Genomic DNA, 26212 nt, shown 5'->3' with positions numbered 1-26212 from the left:
AACATTGCTAGAAGGACTTAAAACAACCTGAACCTATTTAAGAAACTGTATAAAATCTTGTTTCAATTGATTATGTCCCTGGAAATTAGTGTGAAATCCTCAAGAAAGGACATTCGATTTCATTCCTATGGTGAACTAGATTTATTTCTGTCATGAGGGAAAAGAAGGATTGTATTAATTTTTTCTGACTTTTAATGAGTAACCGTTTTTCTGATAATGCTTTGTATTCGTATCTACATACATAAATTAATTTCATCTCATATGCAACTTTCCATCTTTGTTCAACAACAATTCACATTAAAAAAAAATATATTCCAATGTGAAATATATGCTTACTTTTCTGTGTGCACACTGAAGATTTTTGCTATATGACAAGGAAAAAGCAAATTTTAGGTGTTGTGATCATCAAAATGTTATTAGACTAATGTCTTTAGCACACAAGTTGAATTACACAGAAATGAGGTTAATAAATAACCATTTAATTTCAAATAACACCAATTTCAACAGTGACAAACTGATCACAAAAGATAATATTTATAATATTATAAAAACTATTTCAATTTGGGGAATGAATAACAAACTTATTTTTTCAGTAAAACTGGTGCCTGGGACAATCTACCTAAAGTCTGTCAGGACAGGATCTGGAGCTGAATCCCCAAGACTGTTAGATGTCAGATAATGGCTTTAGAAATGTCCAACAGTTAAAGACAAAATGGCAGTCAAAGCAAACCATGAACACTTTGCTGGGTGGCTGGAATTGCTTTTCTCCTCAAAGGGCAGGAGATAAACTGGAGTCTTACTCTTCACTTACGTTGTTGCCACTTTCATTAGTCTGATGAATTAGACTGCTGCAGCCTCATTGCCATTATTAGGGTTGAACAAGTATAAGACTGGTCATGCAGTGGCTAAGCAAACCTTTAAATTTTCCCCTCTCACTTCAGGGATGTCTTTGCTGTTGTTTTCTCTAATTTTCCACAACAACCAAAAGTAGTACAGCAGTTTGAGAAGGCTCTTCTAACCGCTGTACTGTGAAATCTGTGAGTGCATTTGTTTGTATGTGCCAAATCCCAGATTAGCATGTGCAAGGATGTAATTACATCTTAACCTGTCTGGTTAAGATGTTTGGTTTTTCATGTAAAAATTTCTAACATTAAGTTCTGTGAAATTCAGCCAGCCAATAAGATATTAAAAAGGCTGCATTTGATTGTGGTCAACAAAACTTGAAATATGTTTAATGAGGCTGAGAGATGTCTTTGAACTTGGTTTTCTCACCTATGCTCATTACCTGTTACAGCATCACTATTCAAAATACACTGTGCTTCCTAGGTAAGGAGTTGAATTCACAGGTTTTTTATATATATAATTTGCTATAAAAGTGCTGAAGAGAAAGGCAGACAAATGAAAATTTTCCCTCAATCTCGTGAAGATGAATTTTATACCTATTTGACAGTTCAACACATTTTATTCTGCCAAGTTCTGTACAGGAGTTTTGGGCAGCTCTCTTCTCATCTTTCCTGAGACAAATGCATGTTTCAGTCTTGCATTTTAGTGGGTTATTCTTGATTCCTTTTTGAGCCAACTAATCTACAGGCTCTGAGCACCACTATTTCAGTCACAAAAGTCTCTTCCCTAGAAGTAGCACTGGCTGAATTGAGGATGACAATTGTGAAATAGTGCGTCCTTCTCTGTGAACCATGAAGAAACAATGCACAAATGTGGACCCTAGACAGGACATTGTGCTACACCAAAGCCCGCTTTAGAAAGAGCTTTGCAGTAGTAGGTCAGCCCTGAAACAAATACAGTAAGTCTTCCTCTGCCAGCAGTCTGTATCTGATTCTCTCCCTCTGCTCCGAATTCACCATATATTATCTCCCTACCTTTTTAATCTTCAGAGATATCAAATGATACTATGATCTCCAGACGCACAGAACAGTGAAAGACTTCTTAAAGTAGTTTCACCTGATTAAGGATAGGATTTGTTATGTAGAGTTTTTGCTCACTGATATATTTTAGTGGAAGGTCTGATAATTCAGTGGAAGAAGCTGCTTCCAGAAAAATGGATATATTCAGTTACCTTCATCACCTCTATTGATTGATGAATGAGGTTTCTCAGTATCTCTTTAGTTGAGTTTTCTTGCTGAAAGAACAAGTTGCTGCCATCCCTGCTATTCTGTTGAAGTGACTGAGATGTGCATCACAGCTTATTGACGGGTGACCTAAGGCTCTGACTCCAGATTTGGCTGGTGTGCTTTGCTGTACTTTCCCCCATAGTCCACATGTCTCTACTCATTCAGCCCAGAGAGCACTACTGCTTTCTTTTCTGCCTCTTCTGCCTTTTTTTTCAGAGGAAAACAGTGTGTGCCAGTGGATAGTAAACACTCAGACCACCTTCACGGTAGTGGCTGGGGTGTGTGCTGGGTCAAGGCTGTGGAGACCACTGTACAGCACACCTACCCTGCAGTGTTACTGCCAGAGGCATCTCTTCTGGTTCCCATAATCATAAAAACATTAGTTGACTTCATCAAGAGGTCAAATAATGGGATCATCTGATATTCTGAGAGCAACATCTCACATTCTGCTAGTGTAGGGTTCCTACAGAAGCATTAGAGATAACTATCACTAATAAACCCACCTCTTTAATCTGTGTCCCAATGCTCTCTAAGTAAAATGTAAGACAGTGATGCAAATATAGGAAGAAGAGCTCACTTAAGCTGACTAAAATCACTGGAGATATCAGCCCTTACAGGCAAACACAGTGCTTGTCAGTTTGCATCAGTTTCTGATATGAGAATACCAGAAATAACACTGATTTGCTCTTTCAACAGTCTCAGCTAGATGAGTTTTCAGCAGCCCATATATGCCTTGCCCTGAGTTTGGACACAGATGAGCAAACTTGTTTGTCCTTTCCCTTGTCGTTGTCACATACAGTCAGGTCCTTTGAAAATTCACTTGTCATAAGCAATTCAACTTCGGCTGCACATACCAAGATCCGCCACTCAGGGTTATATGTTGCCTTTATTTTCTTAATTTGTCTAGAGCAAACTACAGGTACGTTCAGCAATTTTTATGTTGCCATTTACACCCTCACACAGACAAGAAAGGGTTGATCAAGGTATAATGCTAGCACAGTGCTGGCAGGAGTCTCTGGTCACTGATGGTCTACCAGAGAGAAGAACTTGCAGAGCAGCCTAAATCTTCCTGTGCTGACAGCTGCATGCACTGGTGACCAGTGCAAAGTCAGCAACAAAACCCAAGTCTTCAAAAGCTATAGGAGTAAAAGCAGATAGGGAAAACACATTTCCAGAGTCTCTTAGAACCTTAGAATTCTCTTTACTCTTTTGGTCAGGCAGTCCCTTTTACCACCACAGCAATTTTGTGAATAATGTCAGATCCCATATTTAACCAGCTTCTCAAATTGTTGTACAAGAGAGTGTGACTGAGCTTTTCCACCATGGAAAAAGAATAAAAATAAATTACTCGTTGTTGGTCTTTGCAGTCCTATTAATGGACTACAGTAAGGTACTCTATGACATTAAGAAATGCTCTAAGAAATTCTTTCAAAAAGCAAAATAAATGTATCTGGCAGGTAATGAATTTATAGGACCACTACAGGCTGTGCTGTTATGCTGATTTTTCACTCCATGTCTTGACTGTCTGATTTGGCTCATCAGCCTTACTCTATCCCCTCTAAACAGTCCCCTGGCACTGTTGATTCTGCTCCTGAAAGTGAAGAAGGAATGCATTACTGGCATCTGGGAAAACCAGGACTGATTGCCACAAAGTCTGCAAACTTGAGAAAATTAAAACACCTTTCCATCTACATCAGTAGCCCAGTACTCTGTCTTCAGCCCACAATCTGCTACTGGGTTAGCAACAATAAACAGATAGAAACAGAGCTTGTGTTTGTCTCTTTTCAGCAGGATGGAGAATGAAGAGCAAAAAGAGAAATAGTTGTTTTTTTCTTTCTTGTACCAATGTCCTTAGCAAAATCAATTAGTGGTATCCTCAAAGACTTCACCCACATGCATGGAATGAACTGACAGCTTCCATTCCAAGATCTGAGGTACAGTATTTGAGAAAAGGTGATTGAAAAACATGCTTTTATGCAAGATGAAAAAATGAAAATGCATTCCTTCCTAAAGGATATTTGTAGCTTGCTTATCTACATGTAGATATTAATTTGTAATGAATTAGATGAGTTCTAAAATTTAATTATTAGCAATGATCTGGGTTTTCCTCATTGTGTCAATGGGATGAAGGAGGAGAAACCTACTTCTTTCCATTTGAGACAACTGTGATATTTCCATAGGCTTAAATGGACAGACAGCCAGACTTCTGATCTAGCTGGTCTTTCCCAGATCTCACTCCTGTAGTCACAACTGACAGTAACCAAATGATAGCTCCTTTGAATTACTGCACTATATTTGCAAGAGAAAAAAAAAGTAAGGTATATTATTTCTTTACGAGAATGTTATGAGCACATCCTGCTTGCTTTTTTCTCCTTAATCTCTTACAAGAAGTGGCATTTGTGGTGCCCTGGGAGCCAGAGATCACATAGACACAGTGGTGCAAAGCAGAAAGCCAACGTTCCAGTGCAGTGCACAGAATTTGACAGCAACGTGAGTCTGGGCAGGCATTTCCAGTATAAACAGTCTTCATGGATGGCATGAGGCCCTGATGTATTTCTCACTTCACACTAGAGATGTGACATCACTCTCAGTGAGTTACTGCATGGGGACAAATTCATTTTTTCACTGTTTTTAAAGTCCACACACTAAAACACCCTGAAGATTTGCCTCCCTGGTTCAGTTTAATCGACAAAAACATGTTGAATAGACACACATTTCAATTTCAAATACATAGAAAATATATTTTTGTTTTCATCACAAATACTATATGCATAATACATCACTACTCAAGGTACTTCTACTAGAAGAGCGTAATTTAGAAAAGCTGTGTTGTTACCAACTGGAGGTACAGCAGTACATATTTGATGACACTTTTGATTACTAAAAAATTTCATCTCTGTTTGATATTAATTGGATGTACTTTGCATTATCTTAACTCAGTTTTTCATTTACGTGGAGGAAAAAATAGATTCTGGATGTAGATTAGTTTCTAATTAAGTATGTCCTTTTTACAGGGAGAATTCTTTTGTATTTTGGGGAACAAAAAAAAAAAAGGAAAACAGAAAAAAAGTCATACCCAGTCTTCCTTCTTGGTTCCTAGATGCAAAACAGCCCATGAGAACATTAGAAAAAGCAGCTGCACCTGATGTGATGGCTAGCAAGCCATCTATGTATCCTGAGGCCAGGAGTTGCTGAATGAGTCTGTAATTGTTTAGATTTCAGGTGCCTTTTTCGATTCATGCACAGGAGTAATTAGGGTAGTCATAATGTTCTCAGGATTCATTCAGAAACACTGCATAGCAAACCACTGAAGAACTAGCATGACTCAATGTCTGGGAGGTGTCATTCTACCCTTTTGTTCTCTAGACTGAACCTGAGCAGTGTGCTGCAGCAGCTGATTCATTCCATTTAAAAATACAGTCATTTTAAGAAAATCTGTTCAAATATTCAGTGAATGAAGATTGATTAATTCAAGATGTCTGAATTTAGACACTCTGTTAGCTGTAGTAGCCCTGTAATTAGGATCATACAGGATCCAATTTGTCTTTGATTAAGTAGGTACTCAATTAAAAAGTCCCATAAATATGCACATGGAAAAAATTCACACACTTTTTATTTGTATCTAGATGTTTTCAACCATATAAAGTATCTAACAATTTTTGTATAACTTTAATACTGTTCTTGCTTGCGTATTCTTTGCAAAATATGAAAAATATGGCACAGAAGTATCAGAAAAGTTTAATGCAAAAATATTGAATGATCATATTTCCTAACCACCAGACATATGTTTAAATCTCAGACACCCTCATCAAATTAGCACTATCAGTAATTAGAGGATATTCCGGTTAATCCAAAAATATTTTTTCCCTCCAAAATTAATGCAAATATGGCTGCTAGGGTCTATCATATACTGATGTGCTCAGAATTGTAGTTTACCTCACTGCATGCTCCTTGATGACTCAAGACAGGCCATCCATGCAGATTAACTGCCTGGAAATTCGGAGCATCTGAGTTTGGAGGCCAGGCAGAAATGTGCAGACAGAGGATGAACAACTAATATATTCAATGCTGTTATCACAAATAATTTGGGAAATTAATGTATCATTGCAAGAGAGATATGAATTGATACAATGTGAAAGACACATTTTCCAGAAACCCTTTAGAAAAAAATTTGTCTCTGAACCCAGTAAAAATTATTGCAGTACCATGGTAGTGTGTGAGACCTTTGGAGCCTAATTTGTTGATTTTACTGAAGCATAACTTTGCCCCAAAATTCACAGTGCAGAATCATAAAGACCAGATTTTGGGATCCATGTGGCAAAAGCAGTTTTTTGGACACTGTACCTGAGATGTATCAGCAATGAAAACAAAATACTCCATAGACAGTACAAGATCATGACAGTCTTTATATTGCCCTAATTAGGGCAGCACAAAGAATTCTTGTTTTCTGGTATAGAATAGTAAGAAATGGGCTCAATGACTTTTTTTGTATCACATCTCAGCCACTTGTTAAATTCTGACTTTTCTGTACCATGTCTATTCTTGCCTTTATGGAACATACTTGTCTTCCATAATTTAGTGTTAGAGTGATGACAAATTAAGGACATAGACAAGACAAGAAACATAAATACAATCATAGCTTCTGCTATACTAACTTGGAAAATTAAGCTGTTAGCATCAGAAAGAAGTCCTTTCTCATGCTTTCTCTGCAAAAAAAAAATGTTTGTCTTATTTTCTAGCTTCTGTCTCTACTTCCAGGCACATCTTTATGCATGGTAATTTCTGCTTAAAACATCAGGGTGTTGTTCCTTCTCTTTGAATTGAAAGAGTTCAGTATATTTAGTGCTCTTTATCATCAGCTTGGAAAAGCAACCATGTAAATACAAACTGCGGGTTGGGTTTAGTTTATATTCTGTTTCGACATAATGCTGGAGAAGTAATCGAACAAAGTTTCGAATCATTTTATGAATCAAGAAAAGAGAAAAATATATTGCCTAAAATGCATGTCTACCATTGCACTCTGCTGGTGGAAAATTACCACCTTCACTACCAGGGATAAGAATGAAGCCTTTGTTTTGACAGCCATTACAATTAATGTAATGTCACCAAGGACATCCTCAAACAAGCGGCATATGGGAATAGTCTTCTAAAAGGGAATGCTACCAAAAAAAATAACAAAAAAGACAAAAAAAAAAGACAAAAAATCACCCCAAACTTAAAAGAAAAAAAGGATAATGGTTTGAAAAAGAAATTCATAATGTCAAATAAAGAGCTGACTTTTAAAGATTAAAAAGGTTAAGACATGTAAAAGGGTCAGTACTTCAAATATCCACAGGCAATTATTAAAAATAGAATACCCCAACTTAACATCAGTGCCAAAACAAAAGAAAAAAGACTGTCCACCACCAACAGAAAGGTTTTAGAACACTAAGACCTGACTGTACTTTAGTAGTTACAAGAAAATCCTCTGGTTCAAATAAGGAAATGAAATTCCAGGGTAGGAGTCCACTTTAAAAGACAATACTTTAGTGAATAATTTTCATGAACTATTCCTAATGGGTCTAAAAAAGTAACTAAAAACATAGCCCTATTCAATGTGCTTCAAAAAAGCTGCTTATCTGCTGAAAAATTTATGGCAGTCCATACATCTTAAAAACTTAACACCAGCTGCTGCAAAGGAAGAAGAATTTTGATTTGGTTCCTTAAGTACTTGGTTGAGAAAGACCTCAACAAAACCTTGAGCACCAATTGGAGGAATAGACCGACTTAGGGTAGATTTTGAGATTTTTTTTTTCACTCTTTTTTTGTACTTATTTTTTACTTAAATGCTGCTCTTTCATATATGTATTTTCCAGCTCATAAACCAGAATGCATCTCTTTGCTTGATAAAGATGAAACTTTCTGTTCAGATTTAAAGCTTGGGTAGTATTTAAAGTGATTTCAGTAGATACGATAAATTGGAATTGTGTTTCCCATCTCTCCAGAGGAAGCAAATCCAAATAAATTCCAGCTACCCAAAATAATTTTAAGAGTCCAAGGAGCTGTGATGATTTGAGTCAGTCCAAGGACCAGTTACAGTAACATCAAATAAAGGAAAAAAATTTCTTGTTGGAGTATGATCTGATGTTATTTGGAGTAAGGGTATGCAGTAGGAAAGGAAGAGCTCTAAATTAAGCTCAGTGAAAAATTTTTGGTATCTGTAAAGGAAAACGGAACGATTTCTTTATGACAATATTCAGGGCTTGACATGTCTGCTAACCAGATTCCTTATACTCTTGTGCTCTGTTTCTTTTCTTTTTTTTCCTCTAGTGAACAAGTTTTACATCTAGTTTACTGGTGAAGATGACCTCTACTTCTTGGCACACAGTTTGCAAGTTAAACAGTCATTAATACCAATAATCAGAAATGTTTATTTCACATTTAAGTTTTCTCTGGCTTCAGTTGTTCCTAAACCTGCATCCTGCCCCCTCACTCCCACATGGTACTGTTTGTCCTTCTGATAACACTGGAGTAATATTGAACATTCTCTAAAATGAGTTATCTTCATTTTAATTCCCTGAAATGAAAGAAATAAATGCTTTTTGTGATGAAGCCCTTAATACTAATTCAAAAAATCCAAAGCAAAAGTGTACACCACCCCCTAGTAATTAAAATAATAGGTTTTCCATTAAGATAGATTGTGCCAATTTATGTATTTACTCAGAAGAATTTCCTACAGTTTGCAAATAAAGAATTCATTGCATTCCCTCAGTGTGTCTAAGAACAAATATAGTTAAATCTTTGACATTCAGTTTGAAGCAAAAAGATTTGGCAGGCTGGGAAACTTGTTGCTGGAGATTACAAATGCCTGTGACTATCATTCTAAATTCAGTATGATATTTACCAGTTTAATTTGTGCATCTTATGGTTTGACTATAGCTCTATATTGTATCATTTCAGATGCTGGAAATATATGTAAGCAATTAAAGCAAGCAATAGGCTTGCATAGAAGCATAAAACAAGTCTTTCATTTGGAAATCTGGGTAGCTTATTTCATCAAAATATAAGGCCTACCTCTCTTAACATCTTTCAAGAAGTATTTCCATATGCTGCAATTTACCATCATGTCTGGAAAAGTAAAGTAATAAAGCCATAGTTTGTTCCTTGTCTAAATGGTAGCTGTGATTGTCTCAGCAGGGTGCTGCAAAAGCTGGAGAAAAAATGTCCTTGTAAAGATATGCAGACAGGGCAAAGTGTTAATTACTGGACGCTAATGGTTATTATTCATAATGTATTTTTAGTCTGTTATATATATGAAATGAATGGTCTTTTTATGGCTACAATGGTCAAAACTTAAAAACTAGTAGATGTCATTTTCAATTACATAATATAGAGAATAATTGTAACATGTTGCACACAGTGATACATTAGCTGCTGATTTTTAATGGCTCATAGCATACAGCCACAGCTGTCTTCATCATCTGTAAGATGCACCATTTTTAATGTGAGCCTCTGAAGTCTCTCTGGCAATCCTACAGGGTATAGACTTAGTATATCACAAACCTCAAATCTTTCAAAAATGTCACTGGGGTTTTTTTTGTATTCAAAGTGTAGTAAAAATATGGACCATCAGCAGATGTTCTTTTGGGCTGCAGAGACCTTCCACAAATAGGTCTGAAGCTTATTTTCATTTGGTAATCAATAGTCATGGCAACTAGACAGCAGAGCACACGTTTCTGCTTGATCTGTCAGCACACAGCAGAGCACCTGCCTGACCCTGACAAAAGCTCAGGCAAATACCCCAGTCGGAACACCTCAGTGTATGAAGTTGTGCAGTTTTATAATCAGCAGGTGTAAGTTGTTCATCAGTATCACTTTATAATGTAACAGAGAAAACTGCGAGTTGGTTTGGGTCTTTTTTAATGGTGGAATGCTTTGTAGAGATGCATTGTCTGCAGCCACTCAATTAAAAAAAAAAATCCAAGTAACTAGGCCTGAATTATCTCAGCATAAAACCTCAAGGAGTGTAAAATCATACTAAATCTAAAACTATTGATGTAGAAAACATGCCCTCTAAACAAAGGACTTTAGCGTATAAGACTGAACATTATTAATGTGTTTTGTTTTTACATTCATTTATTCCCATTTTGTTATAATAAAATCAAAAGCCTTGTTTTTCATCCCCATACACTGAAAATGGTAACTTGTGAAGTGTGAATTTATGAATTAGTGGCAACATCATACTAGTTCTATTGAAAAAGTCCATAGACTCAACTGCCATGATGTTGAACTTGTAATACTTCAGTCAAATAAGACCTGACAGGTCACATGCTTGCAGCAGAACAATGTAGGGATAGGTACAATTTCAGAAGAATTTGTGACAGAAAGCTAGAACTCAATTTTGCTTATGAAGACTGTAAAATACCTTCTCAAATGGGTTAGATGGGTTATTTTCCCCTCCTTCTCCATTTCAGAGAAAGTTGCAGGGAGAACCTGTAAGCAAACTATCCCTCTGGTATGCAGAGAGACAACATGTTTGCAGACATGTACAAGGCCTCCTCGGGCCAGAGAGAGTGGTGGAGGAGAGAGAGAAGATACAAAAAGCCTTGGAGAAGGTGGGGCACTTCCTTTTTCCCTTGGGGGCCCAGTGCATGCAGCATTGTTAAGAAGTGGTTCTTGCATCTGAAATAAACATTTTTTTAACTCTTCCGCTGCCTTGACATTCATGGGAAGAATACCTGAGTATGTTTGACCTTACAGTAACATAGTTTTCAAGAAGTGGCATAGAAAAGTGTTGATGAGGGGATATTCAGTTGAATTTTTGAAGCTGTAGCATTAAATCCCTAAGAAAGTCTACTGGTATCTGAAGGCATAACTAAGGTCCAGGGTGAAGTGCTCTTTCCCATGCTTAAACTGCCTACAAATCGTTTCCTAAAAGAACAAAGATTACAGTTGTGTTTTTTATGTGTCTTTTTTTTTTACAGAAACATTTTTTACTCTTAGGTATTCATAAATCAATATGTTCTGGAAGTAAGATTTTTTTTTATCCAGTGTATGGGAAGGACAGCTATAGATTGAAACTCAGGTAAATCTGTTCCTCAGGTAGATAATGACAGATAATATGGGTGGAAGAAAGAATTGACTCTAGTAACTTTTCTTCTTGAGATATAAGAATATTTAGAACTGTTAATTAGCTATTGTGAGCATATATATTTTATATATATATATATCGCAAGTTATTTTTTGTGTACAAAATTTATTTTTCTGTGTAGGGAACTGATGTAAATCAGAACTCCTACCCATTAACCTTTCCAAAATGGTATTTTTTTCTGCTTTTTCCCATCTGAACTTCCAAAATCTTCTTCTTAGCTAAATAGTATTGACACTGAAGTGAAAGAACTGTTGATTTTTAGTACTATTTTAAGAATTAGGAGGATTGTTAACTTTTGAAGGACTATGAAATAAAGACCAATTTGTCAGCACTGCAATATCTGAACAAAGATATCTTGTTACATTCTTAGTGCAGCTAGACCAGTGCAGTTACACTACTTTCCTCATTATGCTGTCATTCCCTGCAAGTGCCCAGGGGAAACATTTTCTTATCACTGTCAAGAGCATGGCTTACCAACCCTCCATGATCAAAGGAGGGATCTGGTCCAAGACTCATTCTTCTTACCTGCCCGGCCCAGGACATAACCTCATCACAGCAAAAAGAGACTATACTGAGAAAATAAATGCAAGCTGAGAGCAATTTCTATGCCATGTGGGACAAATCACCTCACAAATTATAGCTGTCCAGCCTCCATTCCCTTCCTTTACAGATCTATTGCTCTAATGAGTCCTATGAATATAAGGTCTTGCAGTCTAATTAATCTTCCTCCAGCACATTAGCAGAATAACAATCAGAGTAGAGGCCTCACTGTTCTCTTCACACTTGGTAACTCTAAGGTACCCAGTGGTAGGATTTTAATGAGGAGAAATTATCCATGTCTTTCAGAGTGCAAAATTTACAAACTACATTGGGATTCTTTTTTAAAAGCAATTTTTTTTTATTTTTTTTTGCAACAGATGAGGGTTATTTCCCCCTTAATAAGATGTTAATGAAATGCTGACAAGTGTTTGGTATTTTTAACATAATTAACTGTAGAGCTATTTTTGTTCTTTTCAAGCTATTTTTCAATAACCCTTCTATTTTCTGAGTAGCTTATCATATAATTAAAGATAATGAAACAGTTCAGTCCCAAAACCACAAAACCAACAAAGAAAAAAGAAGCCCTCAGACCCTCTAGATTCTTTCAACGGAGAAAAACACCTGTTGATTTGTAAGTAAGGCTGGAATAAACACTATACAGATTTAATTCATGCATTTCAAGATAAACTGATCCCCGTAGGTGACATCAAGGGCTCAGTTTTGGAAAATGAACTTTTCTGTATTTACCCACTGAAGTGAACAGGCATTCATTGAAAACAAAAAAGTGTTGGTGAAAACTGCTAAAGACAAGAGATGGAGAAACTGTTCTGGAAAGAGAACTGCACCACTCTTTGACCTTCACCTTTCTCAAGGTTAGCAACTGCTAAATAAATACATTATTCAGGAACAGCTAAACACAGTTTGAGTTGACTTGTGAATGATTTCCAATTTGGTCAAGTAGTGGGAGGTGTGATGGAGGAACCACTGTGTATTGGTTTTGAATATAGCATTCAGAGGAGACAGGAAAGCAGTGGTCTCAGTTGTGCTGCTGATTGTCTCTGAAATGTGTCTCTTCACTTCTGCTGTCCCTGTCTCTTCTCTCCACAGCAGATCTTTTTACCTAACAATCTCCTTTAGGCCTTGGCAACTGCATTCAGTCCCAGGTGTCCACCTCCCTGCAGTTGGCACAATGTGAGAGCCAAGAAGTGCCTGGCACTTCCTGAGCAATAAAGCTGGGGATTAATTTCATACAAACAGGATTAAAAAGTCCATCTAGCCCTACATTACTGGAGAGCAAATGGCACAAAAATAATTTGAACTTAAGCCACAAGAAAAATGTTACAATTTTTACTTAGTAATGAGGACAGTAAATTCAACTGCAATTTTCAGAAATACTAAATGTTATCAAAGACATTAAAAATTATTCTAGTAATAAAATACTTCAACTCCAGTGGTTAGTACAGAAAGGATTCAAAGGGTAATACATACAAATCTACACCTGCACTTAATCAAAATCCACTGCTTCCTAGCAGTCCTGCTTATCAGAGAAAGAAGAAATTTCACAAATTACAAATACACCGGAAAAAAAAGAAAAAAAACTGAACCAGCTCAATAGGCACTTGTAACAGCAGTATTTATCCCTTTTGAGCCATTTTGTAACCACTATTCAAAGCCCTATTGTGAACTGAAAGAAATCAGCAGGAATAGTATCATGCTACAGGAAAACAGAGGAATTGCAAACTTACTTTCTCCTTCATATGAAAAAGTGCTCTCTTTATTTTATATTTTAATATTAAGACAATTGATATTCATCATTTTAAGGACACTATTCAGAATAAATTGCTAGGTATCTATTGTGCTCTTACATAAAAATGTTAGCTAACCTATGGTGGAAAACTTTCCTGGATAATGTATCATGTTTGACTCTAAGTACATTTAACAGTGTAGATACTTCCTTTCTAATTTCTATATAAAATTAACATTTTCATTGTTGTTCTACGTTTGGGAAAGCTTCAGTAAAACTGTGTTTGCTATTTATCATTTCTTATAAAAACACTACTGAGACATGGGGGTTTGTACATATATTTTAAAAAGGTTTACTTCTGTTGACTTTCACTAGTACCTAGAAGCCAAGTTCATTAAAATTAGAAAGGTACAGTATGCTGGTGCAGAGAAACACTTATATGAAAAAGCAGTCATAAAGGATTGGGGCAAGACTTTTTCAATTTTTTTATACATAAAGCAGGTGAATTCAAGCAGTAGAATCAAAGCAGATAAGCAGATAGTAATTTCTGAGAATTCAGCAAAAGTTATATGTGCTCAATACATTTCCTTTTACTTTTTTTTAATGCTCTTAATTTACATGTTTAATCATCAAAATTGAAAATTTTGAACTAAAAGATTTTCCAGATGCCACGAAATAAATTGATAGTAGGGATAATCTTGTTCTCTCTCATTGATCTCATCCTTCGTGTGAGCAGATCCTCAGATTTTATGAGTAATCATAGTTTGTCTCTGCACAATATGGTACAACTTTAAATTCCTTACTGGACCAGATGGATAGATGTGCTGTAATTACTTGTTTGTGACTGCTGAAATTTAGAAAAAATATATTTTGAGGTTTTGAGCATTTGTGATATCACAAATGTTATCAAGTAATAGTGCAAAGAGTAAAATTCAAGAACTTTGTGGAGTTACGAAACAGTTTTGAGAAACATGGAAAAATTTCTCAAAGAAGAATATAAGAAATTGTGGCTTAGCTGAGAAACAGTTCTCTTCCTCTCTTGAAATTTAATTTATTGAACATATTATTTAGTATTTGTTAGTAATACATTCACAAATATTATTGGTAGACAGACTGAATAACATTTATCAATAATGTACTTTCTAATATTTTTTTCTCTTTCCAAGTAGTTCAGTATTGCTTAAAATGTTTATATAGTCAAGTGATATTTACCAAGTAACATAAAGATCTGTCAGATGTCAAATAAATTATTATATTGATATATTTTACTGTTGAGACTGTTCCAGTCAAGGCTAGAGTTTCTCATGGAGTATTTGGCATTAATTACATCTGATAGGAATACCACAGGATAACTCCTTTCGCTCATGTAGTTTTCCACATACATTCTCACACACAGGCATATACCTACAATAATTTATTTCCCTTTATATAAATACATTTAAGTATTGATGAATGGAAAAGCCATACAGTGCTTCTCAGCAGATGGTACTTCAGGGTGAGAGTTGCCTAATACCAGAAAAAAGAAAGTAATTTTAGCATTGCAGTACAAATCGTTGAGACATAAAATAGGGTCTTAAAAAATGGTCGCCTTGGTAAAGCCAAGATATCTGGTCTCCTTTATCTCATAATTTTGAAGCAAAGATTCATAAAGAAGGAACAAAGTGTAAAACAGCATCATGCTTGCTTTCAATCTATTGGTCTTAAAATAAATTGATTTGACATGTAACACATCCTCGGGACCATGCATCCATTTAAAACACTTCTTCCTTTTCACAGAGGAAATGCTTATATATGGGATCAGTCATCAGAGTTACAAAGAAATCACTCTCAATCCTGGATAAAAACATTGCTGATTTGCTGAAGAACATCCTTAAAACTAGATTCTTCCTACTAAATATTAAATACTTAAAACCAGATTAAAAGAAAGATAAACCCCACTGTAGTGGGGGAAAAAACAGTTTTCCCCCCTAGAGTTATAAAATGGTAATCCCCCAGAGAGTGGTGACCTTTGGGTGGTGACCTTTGCAGTGCTTCTGCAAAATATAAACATATCACCCAGACTGGAAAAGAAGTTGTAGTTGTTAGTTGGAGAGAGTGGCCATGTTGTGAAAACCACGAACTGAAGGGGCAAGAGCCCCTCTGGGGGGCCACGGCCCCCCAGCCCCCAGTTGGGGTCATAGAAACTCGCAAACAGTGTTAAACTGGACTGAGGTCTGTGACTGAGAAGCTGGGAGTTTTTTCCCCACTGTAAGCAACAGCAGGAGCAGCGACAGAAGCAGCAGCGTACGGAGGGCAGTGATAGAGAGCCAAGAGATAAGAGAGAAGCAGCAGAGACAGCATGCAGCCAAGAAAGACACAGAGATCTCTAATGGAGAGAGAGCAAGCAGGACTAAGCCCTGCAGAGACAGAGTTTGAGGTAAGAACTGAAAACCAAAACCCCCAAACTCCTTTTGTGATCTCTCCTAAGTGGAGGGGATGGAGTCCTACTGGATGGAAGTCCTAAAATGCAGCATGCACTGCAGAGAGAGGAGCTGAGAAGCTTGTGAATCCTGGAGCTGGACTGGGATGGCCAGAATGGAATGCAGAGGAGGGCTTTGCTCCCCACTGCTGCTAAGCTAGCAGCCTGAGATCAGAGCACGGGAGCTCTGCAAGGGAGCTTGAATCCCCTGAGGACAGGGACCATCACGAAGACCCCTGCACTTCGTCATATGATGTGGTGAAGTGACCTTTGACCCGGTGAACACAGCCCATGGAAGAGAAAGACCCTTCGCTTGGAGTCAAAGGGCTGAGAGGGGCTTGGAGACCTCCCCTTGTGTGTACTGGCAGAGATCCAGCTACAGCTGCTGCATGGAAGGAGAAAGACTGCTGCCCTAGAGAGACTGCTGCTCTGAGAGTGGAAAGGATCTCTTCCTTCTTCCCTCCTGGACTTTTATTTGGAGGGAGAAGAAATTTGATCCATTGTAAATACTGCTTTATCGTAGAAAAGATAGTTAAGATTATGTGTGTAATGTATTATAATATTTATTTGTACAATGCATTGTAGTATAATCCCTTCCCCCCATTTTGAGTCTTGTGTTTTTGTCTGGAAAACCCATCTCACACTGGGGTGAGATGTGGGAGGGGGGCTTGGACTCGAGAATTGGATTTTGGGGCTCTCAAACCATTACACCCACCCACGACTATTCATCGCTTATCCCTGGCACCATTTGCCAAGCAGCGTAGGCATTCATCTCCTCCTCAGGTACACACAGCCAAGGCTACATCCAAAAGGCAGGAGCCTTTCCCAGGGCAGCACCTCACCACAGCAGTAGGAAGGATATCCTTAGCCTTGGCAGTGCTGAGAAACTTGGCCTTTATGCCACACCTCTGCAACAGCATTCATGCATATGACATTTCCCACGCACAGCTGAAGACACTAAACAAGTTATCTAAAGCATTTTTTTACAAAAAGAGAGAATGAAATGTAATAGATCTTTCTCCTTCCTTTACTCATCTGCCTATGAACTGTCTATGTCTTTGCTAAAGGAAACTCATCTCACCCTCTCATCTGTCAGGAGCACACTGAGGAACAGTATAACCCAAAAATTCACTTTCGATGTTGGAGTCCTTTTGGTTCTGCTGAAACCCTTAAGCATTCCTTACGCTAGGGAAGAGTCTGAATGGTTGAATGACAAAATGTCTTTCCCTAGAGACTTCTCCTTAGTTCTGTCTGCTGCCAGTAGCATTCAATTCTCTTGTGGCAAGTGTGACATCTTCAACAGTTTAGTCCAAGACTTTTCTGTACAGGTCTCAGAGCCTTGTGGTGACTTCGTGAACATGAGGAATAGGGCATATATTGAATGCAAGTGCCTCATTCAGACAGTGAGCACCCAAACCAACAGGTAAGGAGAGAGAATTCCCTTCTCACTGTCTTTTGTCTACTCACACCTGAGCTACTCCTTTCTTTGGATCTCTTCTTTTCTCTGTTAAGACACTAATCATACCTATGCTTGCATTACAAACCTCAGCTGGTAATACCATATTGCAAAGTTGAAAAGTCTGTTCAGCAGTAAGAGGATGAAAGTCAAATATTTGTATTGCTGAATCAATGTTTTAAATCTGAATCTAGCTCCACTCTCATTTCTTTTTTATGTAGCTAAATGCTTGGTAGAAGAAGTCTGTCAATCATATTGCTTTTTTATTTGATCTCATTTTCTTGGAAAGAGTGTTTGAGTAAGGCATTTCACTTCAGAAAGGGATTTGGTCAGACCCTTAAAGCAGAGAACAGCTGGAAGTCCCAGTTTGACATTGCATGGGCTCCATTTGTTTAAATTAGATTTGAAGGATGTTAAATATATTTCCAGAATAAAAGTGTGCCAATTTTATGGATAATATTTATTTGTGATTCTCAGTGTATATAGAGATTTACAGGCTTTATTAAAAATTGTATAGAAAACATATTTCATCCCACTAACATTTTGCCCATTTTACCAACTACTGGCCATAATGACTCTAATGACATTTGGCATTTAGTATCATTTCCTCCCTCAACGGTAAAAGTGTATTTCACCTTTTTTCATCGAAGTGTTCTCACCTGACCAATTTGTATGCCTAGTAAAAACTGTGGTGTTAATTTCTACAAGCAGAGTCAGGAAGAGGAAGTGATCTGAAAAGAAAATAGAAGAATGATGAATGGCCAGATCATATCACTCCAGACAAGTGCCGGAGTCACCATCCCTGGAAATATTTGAAAGATGTAGATGTGGCACTTACAGACGTGGTTCAGTGTGGACTTAGCAGTGCTTAGTTAATGGTTAGACTTGGTGATTTTACATGTTTTTGTCCAACAATTCTGTAATTCTATTTTCTTTAATTCACAGCAAGCATTAATTTTGTTCTTTCAGTCATGCACTTTTTCTCCATATTTTTTTAAAAGAAAGTATTGTGAATACCCTTGTGTCCAGGAAAGCTGATATAAATCCCAAGTAGTTGAGAAAAGTTTGCACTCGTAATTCATATGTATAATTCATAATGATTCATAATATACAATGTAATAATATAGGAATATTGAATTAATTTGTACTAAACAAAATAAACAAAATTATTAATTAAAATCATACTTAAATACTATAAACATATCTTATGGAAACTAAATTTCACATTAAAATTTTATTTTCCTTTGTTTAGCCTGTTTCTTTCGAGGAATTTCTGAAGTTTAGCCATTTGCTTCAGTGACAAAATACAGTCCCCTGCTGGGTAAGTTTGTATTCAAAACCCAACCCAAAGAATTGCAGTAGGTCATTATATGGGAAAGGAAAGGTTTCATCCTGTCAAAAAAAATGAATAAAAAAAAAAGATGAAGGTATTTTGTAATGATTGCATTAACAATCACAGCCCAAATATTTGCCCGCTTCCTATCAATCTTTTGATTCTTTCTTTCTCTACTTTCTATCAAGAGAGGAAAACTCTTTATCATTCACTCCATTCCTTCCCAACACTTTCCAGCTACTAGCTAGCTTAATTTTCCTGAGCTTGTAAAAAGAATTTATATGTTTTGTCAGATTAAGGTGTTTGTGTTGCTTTTTCTACAGACTTTGTGTTATCCTGAATAGAGAGTAACTGTTCATATGTCTTTGCAGAAAAATTGCTTTAAGATAGTTTAGTCTCACGGGCATAAAGTCTTTGAAAAGTACAGAACATTCTCTATAACTTCAATCTCTTCAGAATATACCAAAAAGATTTATCTTTTACAGTTATAGGTGCCTTACAGCTATGTGTCCAACAGTAAAAAGAAGCACCTGGCAAGTGAAATTACGGTAATTCTGCAATATCATTTGCAGTATGACCTAAAACTCATAGTGTTTTTAAGTTTGCTTTCCATTATGGCCTTGAAATAAACAGCATTTTCAGTATATAGACTTTCCTTCTCAAACATATCTCAAATTTTTGGTTTGTCAACAGCTCAGAACACGAATGAAAGACTGAAGCAGCAACCCACTGTGTTAAAATACAATAAGCGTAAAGAATTCCTGCAGGTAATTTGTAGTGCTTTATTCTTCCACTTGATTGCACTGCAAAATATTATTACAGCTCATGAGATAGCCCAAGCCTATTTCTAATCACAAGTGAAGTGAGGACTGTAGTCTCAGCAACCTTAAAAATCACTCCAGCTCTTTATCTCCAGTGCTTTGCAAAACTTCTGGCTGCAGCAGCAATTCCACCTTCATGTGCAAGAGACATCCCTTGCTTTAATTCACATCCCCTTGCATATTCCTGGCTGTTGATCTGCCTGAGACCACTGGTTCCTTTAATCTGCCCCTTAATCTTTTTCTCTAGAACCCAAGATTTTCACCCGTACTGTTTCTAAGGAATCTTTACTGTCACTTGGAAGGAATACCTCTAACACCCTTTGAAATTGCTGCCCCACCAAAACTTTCTTATTTCACACGCAAGAAAGATGACCTCCAGCCAGATGTGCTCTCAATGTGAGATTTGGAAAACAAGGCCAGCATTATCCCCAAAATACCAGCAACACAGAGTTTTAACAAAAAACTTCGTCTTTCATGATGGACATGTTAATACAAGCACGTTGTCATTCCAGACAGCTTCTGAGCAGTTCTGAGAAACTGTTTAAAAGGCTTCATGAGTGATTGACTGGGAGCTCCCAAATTTCTAGTTAGCCATCAAGCCCATGTAAAGTGGCCTGACAAACTGGCTTAGCTTTGCAGCTGTGACTCTCATGTGGCAGAAGATTCAGCTTTCATTAATTAAATGTTTCAAAGTTGACTTCAAAGAGATATATTGGGGTTGGGTGTAAATTTTAGTGTACCTCGTGATACTTTGCAGCAAAACCAAAACCTGACTAAAGGAGAAAGCAAAATTAGACTTCACAGATATTCATAACAGTAATATTTATTATAGCAGTGCCAGATTATGTATCTCAGTACCCTTGATTGTACGATCATGCAAACATTTTATAAGCATTAAACATACACAAACACTTCTGCACAAGAGCAGTCAGAGATTATCAGGAGCAGCTGACACTTGCGGTTCAGAAAACCCAGGTGTGAGTCCTCGATTGGAGTCAAGCAGATTGCCTTTAATGCTGGATTATAGCTGTTCTCACTCTGTGGAAATATTCCTCAGCTACCCAGCTGGTCCATGGTACAGTTACATTTCATGGCTCCCAAATATGTGTCTGGAGATGAATGATACTGTGACTAATTTGATGGCATAATATATAACATATTAAAATGAGTACACTCCCTAGACTGTTTTTATAGTGTCAGTGACTTGGGCTAGGCTGGATAGAATGTACCCAAATGGTGTTTTGGCAAGAAGTCAGTCATTTCCAGATGGATCATTTATACCATTTTAATTTTTCTAACTAAACTGCATTCCTACTAAATGAACATGTTGAGGGTATTTACAACTGTAGGGATCAATAGGCCATTTGATAGAGGTACAGTGGAAAGCTATCTCAGAATATCCATCAGGCTTAAATTATACAGAAGTATAGAAAAAGCAAAGCCATTTATCTGTCTTTACACATATAAATACATAATTCAGGAATAAAAACCACAAGTTGTCATGAGATATAGAAATTCATAAAAATATTAAAAATTGCATATGAAACCAAATGTACTCTGATTTAGCAGACTCTAGTGTGTTCAGAATGGTGTACATTATTACTAATTTAAAAAATATTATTAATAACACTAATTTATTATGGCAGGTTTTAGTTTCTATAATCTCATATTTTTTCTGAATTGTAGCAACTCTCACTACTCTTCATATATGTGGTGCCTGGAGCAAACTATAAAGTACAAGGTGATTTTGTTGCCATTAACCAAAATCTCCTAGGCAATCCTTTCTCATAAATGGCAGATGTGAAGGGTGACAAGAAGATTATTTGCTCCTTAGTTATAAATATTCACTGACCCACTGGTTCTGCTTCCAAAGGGAAATGAAGCTTTTACAATTTTTGTTTCATTGCAATAAACCGTGTGGTTTCACTGCATGCATCAAGCATTTATTAACTGTTGTGACTTTTTTCAGGCAGCTATGCCTTGAGTCAATAATGAGCAGAGGCACCTATAAGCTAAGCAACTCGATCTGTCCCTTTTTTAGGCTTTCTAGTGTAAGGCCTGAAAGCACGTGCAAGGCTCTGCACTGGTTCTGGCTGTCCTGTGTGCTGGCTGTCAGAAAACACACTGGGGCACATCCATCGTCAGTCCGACCACTTCCCTGGGGAGAGGTCTAGCCATGAGATGAACTGCAAGGTTTAATGGTTTTATAGCAGAAAGTGAAAAAAGATATATGAGATCAGTTGGAGAAAGGGAGACAGAAAGGAGTGCTCAGAGTACACAGGCACGTGTAGGCTGACCTGAGTTCAAGTAATTTGAGTTCTCTCAGTCTCAAATGGGCTGATTTTCACCTTCATACTATATATAGTGACTTTTCTCTATATTTTTTGCCTTCATATTTCAGACCCTTAGGTTATTTCAGTACAGACTCAGGTAAAAATGTGGGGCGCATTTTTACTGAAATGCTTCAAGGCAGAATACACAATATTTGTTGAATATGTTTATTTCAACTGATTGAAAAAACTCGTAGAGCTTGTGAGTAGAAATGCCTGGTATTTGTCTGATTACTTCTCACATTTCCATTAGAGTGACTGTTCAAAATGAGCCACATAACTCGTTTACTCTAGTTCTTGTCACAACCAGGCAAACAGATCACTGCTGCTTACACTAAAATGCCATTGTATCCACTTTATGTGCGGTGTCTGACAGCCTCTACAATAACCTCTTAGTGATGAGAATGGGACCACACTGCTACATTTCACAAGAGTGACAGAGCAAAATGTTTCTTTTCCTCTGAGGCTAGTCTAGCAGAAACTTGAGTCACAGGTTGTGTAGATTGTAAAAGAACTGAAGTGTGAAGCAGAGACATAGGTCTATAGGCCTATGTTTTGGTGGACCTGCCTAGCTAAGAAAGCACACATATTTCGGATAGACCTGACTCTTAGTGTTTGTGCTGTTTTAACTGTGGCAGTCAAATGACCAAAAACAGTTTTGTGGAAGAAATGATTTTATTATACCAACAATTATGGAATATTAAATATATGGAAATTGTTATTCTTTGGGCTTGAAATAGAGAAACAAGCATTAATTGTGCTCATTTGAAGGTCAGTCTGCTCTGGCACAATGGCAGCTCTGAAGTGAGCCAGACTACTTCCCAGGCAGCAGCAACTGGCAACCCCGAATCTGGTTCTGACTAGCAACACTCAAGGAGGCAGGTTAGAGAAAAAGATCATAATGATCCATAAACCCTTTCACATTTAAGACATTAATGTGTTTGGTTAAAAAGCCCTGTGATGAGTTTTGGTTTAGCACTGAACAAAACAATTATTTAAATAGTGTGCCTGCAGATCAAATGAACTTTGAAAAGCAGACAAACCAAAGTGAATTTTTTCCCAGTTTTTTAAAATCTTCTAAGTAAATTAAAACTTCTCTTTGGGTCAATCAAAGCACACTAATTTTTTTGGAGGAGTTTGAAAAAATATATTTTTTGAATGTCATTTAAATTAATCATTGAAATACGACTTTTTTTTTAAGTGAAAAATCCAGCTTGCTCTTATGCAATTTATATATTCTTCTTTGAAGAATTTGGAGAATAATCTTTAAATTCAAAATACAACAAAACAAGTTTCAACAGGAGAAAGGTGCCTTAGTAGAAGGATTCCTGCTGCAGAACACATAAGCAGTACATATCATGATTGAGACCAGCAATTTTGTCTATGCTAAATTTTCAAGTAAAGATACAGATTCTTGGAACTAGTTTAGAAAAGTAGTTTTTTGTACAAATAAAGGGAATCATAACTGTCATAAGAGTGGGTTTGCATGTCTTTTTTTATTATAGTAATAGTGTTAACATTAAATAAACATCAAAGCTCTGCCACCTGATTCCAAACATTGGCAGGTCTTGACACATGTGTAAGGACAGAATCACTGGCACCAAACACAGATTGTAGTAATTTATCTCATTCTGATTTCATACTACTCCTTACCATTTTTATTTATTTTTACTGGACTGTTTCTGTTTTTTATCTTTCTGTAGTGCTTCCCTTGTTTTGGAGTATTCAGGTTCATATACTCTTTTTTTGAGAAGCGCTGAATGATATGCTTCATACATATTGGTGCCCAAGGAATATCCCACACAGTCCATCTCCTTCCAGATGCTTTTCTCTCCATGTAGAATTTCAACCTCTGCCTTGAAGATGCAGCTCCTCCTCTTGGGACCCTGAGATACTTTCCTGCTTTGAAGGACCTTTCCAGTATCCATCCCTCTCACCTCATTTGTGCTCTTGTCCTGATCTCTGTGTGCTGCTGCTTGGAACTACTGACTTCTTACCCTGTACTTCCTTTCAATCACCTTTATTCCAAAAGCACTTTCACGGTCTTCCCTCCCTGATCCCTAACCACAATTTTGAGGTCATATACTCAGCATAACACACTAAAACCAAACATCATTTTAGGAAAACTTTTCATTTCTATAGAATTCAGGAGGCTTTGAGCTAAACAGTAACTGCTCTCTGAACTCTAGTGACTGGGCACGTAACAACAGCCAGAGGCAAAGCCTGCTCACAGCATCTTAGGAGGGCAGTCAAAACTGAATCCTTCTGTCTCAAGGATATGGATAAAATTAGCCAGCCCTGGGGAGACTGATTTGCTGGATTTGTGTTCACAAGGAGAGGAATGGTTTGTTTTCACAGCAGAGGCTGCCATTTCTGCTAAGTCCCCTGCCTTGCCCTAGCAGTGACCATATCATTGCAGAGAGACCTGATCATCAGAAGTGGCAACAACAAAACAGTATTCTCCAGAGACCTAGGCGAAGCAGGCAGTGGGCTGCTCCTGAAGGGCTTCAAGTTCCATTTTCACCTAACTGTAAAGCTTAAAACTTTGTGAAGTGTTGAGCTATGTAAAAGAAAGAAAATAAAAAGAGTAAGGGATGAAGATGGTGTTGCTAGCTGCCATTCTGGTTATGGACTGTAGAAGACAGAATAGATTGAAAAATTAATAAGAGTTTTGGCAGTGATCTTAAATAGAGACAAAATTTTACCTGCGAGGTTACACACATGCAACAATATGCTTAGGTCTGTGTTTGGGTAGAGCAATGAGCAATAGCATAGGTGAACAAGCCTTCATTTTTACTGTTTTATATCATTTTGGAAAACTGATGCAGGGAGGAGTTGAAGGAGTCTGTTCTTTGATCCACTACAGTTAACAGAGAGAATAAAGATTAAAATGAAGGAATCTTTGAGTGCGACCCCTCCTTTACTGTTAGCTTCCACTTGCTCTTTATTTTAACATTACTCATCCTATTTTGTATTATATTTCTTTGTATATGGACAGATTGAAGTGATCCTCATTAACCTTATTTGAACATGTTATTTTTACCTTCTCATTCTTTTAATTTTCATTAGTTCTTCCTCACTGAACACATTTTCTCCAGAGGCATGTATTTATACTTGCTTATATAAAAGAATTTCTATTCATTTGCACTTTTTGCAGTGTTTAAAAATTTGTCTCTAAGTACATTTTTTGGAAAATAATTCACCAAATACATCTGTGTCACACTGCTCAACTCTTCAGTTTCACTCTTCACTTCTTTCAACCGTTTAGAGTTAATAGAAGTTATATTTATATTTTACATCATGCACCCTACCTTTCTCACAATGGGGTATCATGCAATCTTAAAAATTCACAAAAGCTAACTTGCATAGCACCCAAAGCTCAATCGAGTCTCAATCCTTTACAATTTTTATTTCATCACTTCATTCAGAAGTGTAATGGGAACATCATTTCCTTGCACCAGAATACCTCAGATAAAATCATCCACTGATAGAGGCTTAGAATAAACGTTTCAAGACTGAGATTCATTCATCTATAAACAGAGATGACATGGCTGACATTTGCTGAAAAAAATAAACAGAGATTATTTTTTCAAAGTGGCAGGAGGCTGAGAAAGAGTTGAAACACTGGGATGCTGAGTTTTTTTCTTCCAGAAAGTTTTTCTCCTCCTGGCGAGGTGTGGTAAATGTGATCTTTATATTTTAATGCAACTAATGGACAATCATTGTAATTCCAACTGCATATAAACAAAGCTAGAAGAACCCAAGCAATTACATATACATTCAAGGAGAAAAAAGAGTCTTCCACTACCTTCACCTGGAAGGACAGAGATTTCAAAGATAACCTTTGTCTCTAACAGTATCACATTTATAAACTGTTCAGAGTTGGTAGTACTTATAAATAATTTCACATGTATACCCTGCGCTTTCTTCAGGGAATCAAACCTGCCATATAACTAATGTGTAAGTTGCATTCCTGTAATGTAACCCCTTTATTTTTAATTGGTGTCTCTATGTGTCTTTTTTTAGTATAAATAACTGTATTTCAGGAAAAGATCATAATAGAAAAAGTACATTTCAGGAAAACAAATGTGGAGCTACTTTTTGTTTTGTTTTGTTTTTAATATAGCCTGCCTAAAAGCTTGAAAATTTCCAAGTTAAGCTGGAAGAAAAACTAGTCAAAAGAGGCAGGGAAAGATGAAAAAGAGAACATGTACAAATAATCCTTTAGGTGTGGGATAGCAACACCAATTGCAGTGGATTAGAAGACAATT

The sequence above is a fragment of the Neopelma chrysocephalum genome, unplaced genomic scaffold, assembly GCF_003984885.1.
Source record: "Neopelma chrysocephalum unplaced genomic scaffold, ASM398488v2 Primary Assembly neopelma1_59, whole genome shotgun sequence".
NCBI lineage: Eukaryota > Metazoa > Chordata > Aves > Passeriformes > Pipridae > Neopelma > Neopelma chrysocephalum.
This window is presented reverse-complemented; position numbering follows the sequence as displayed.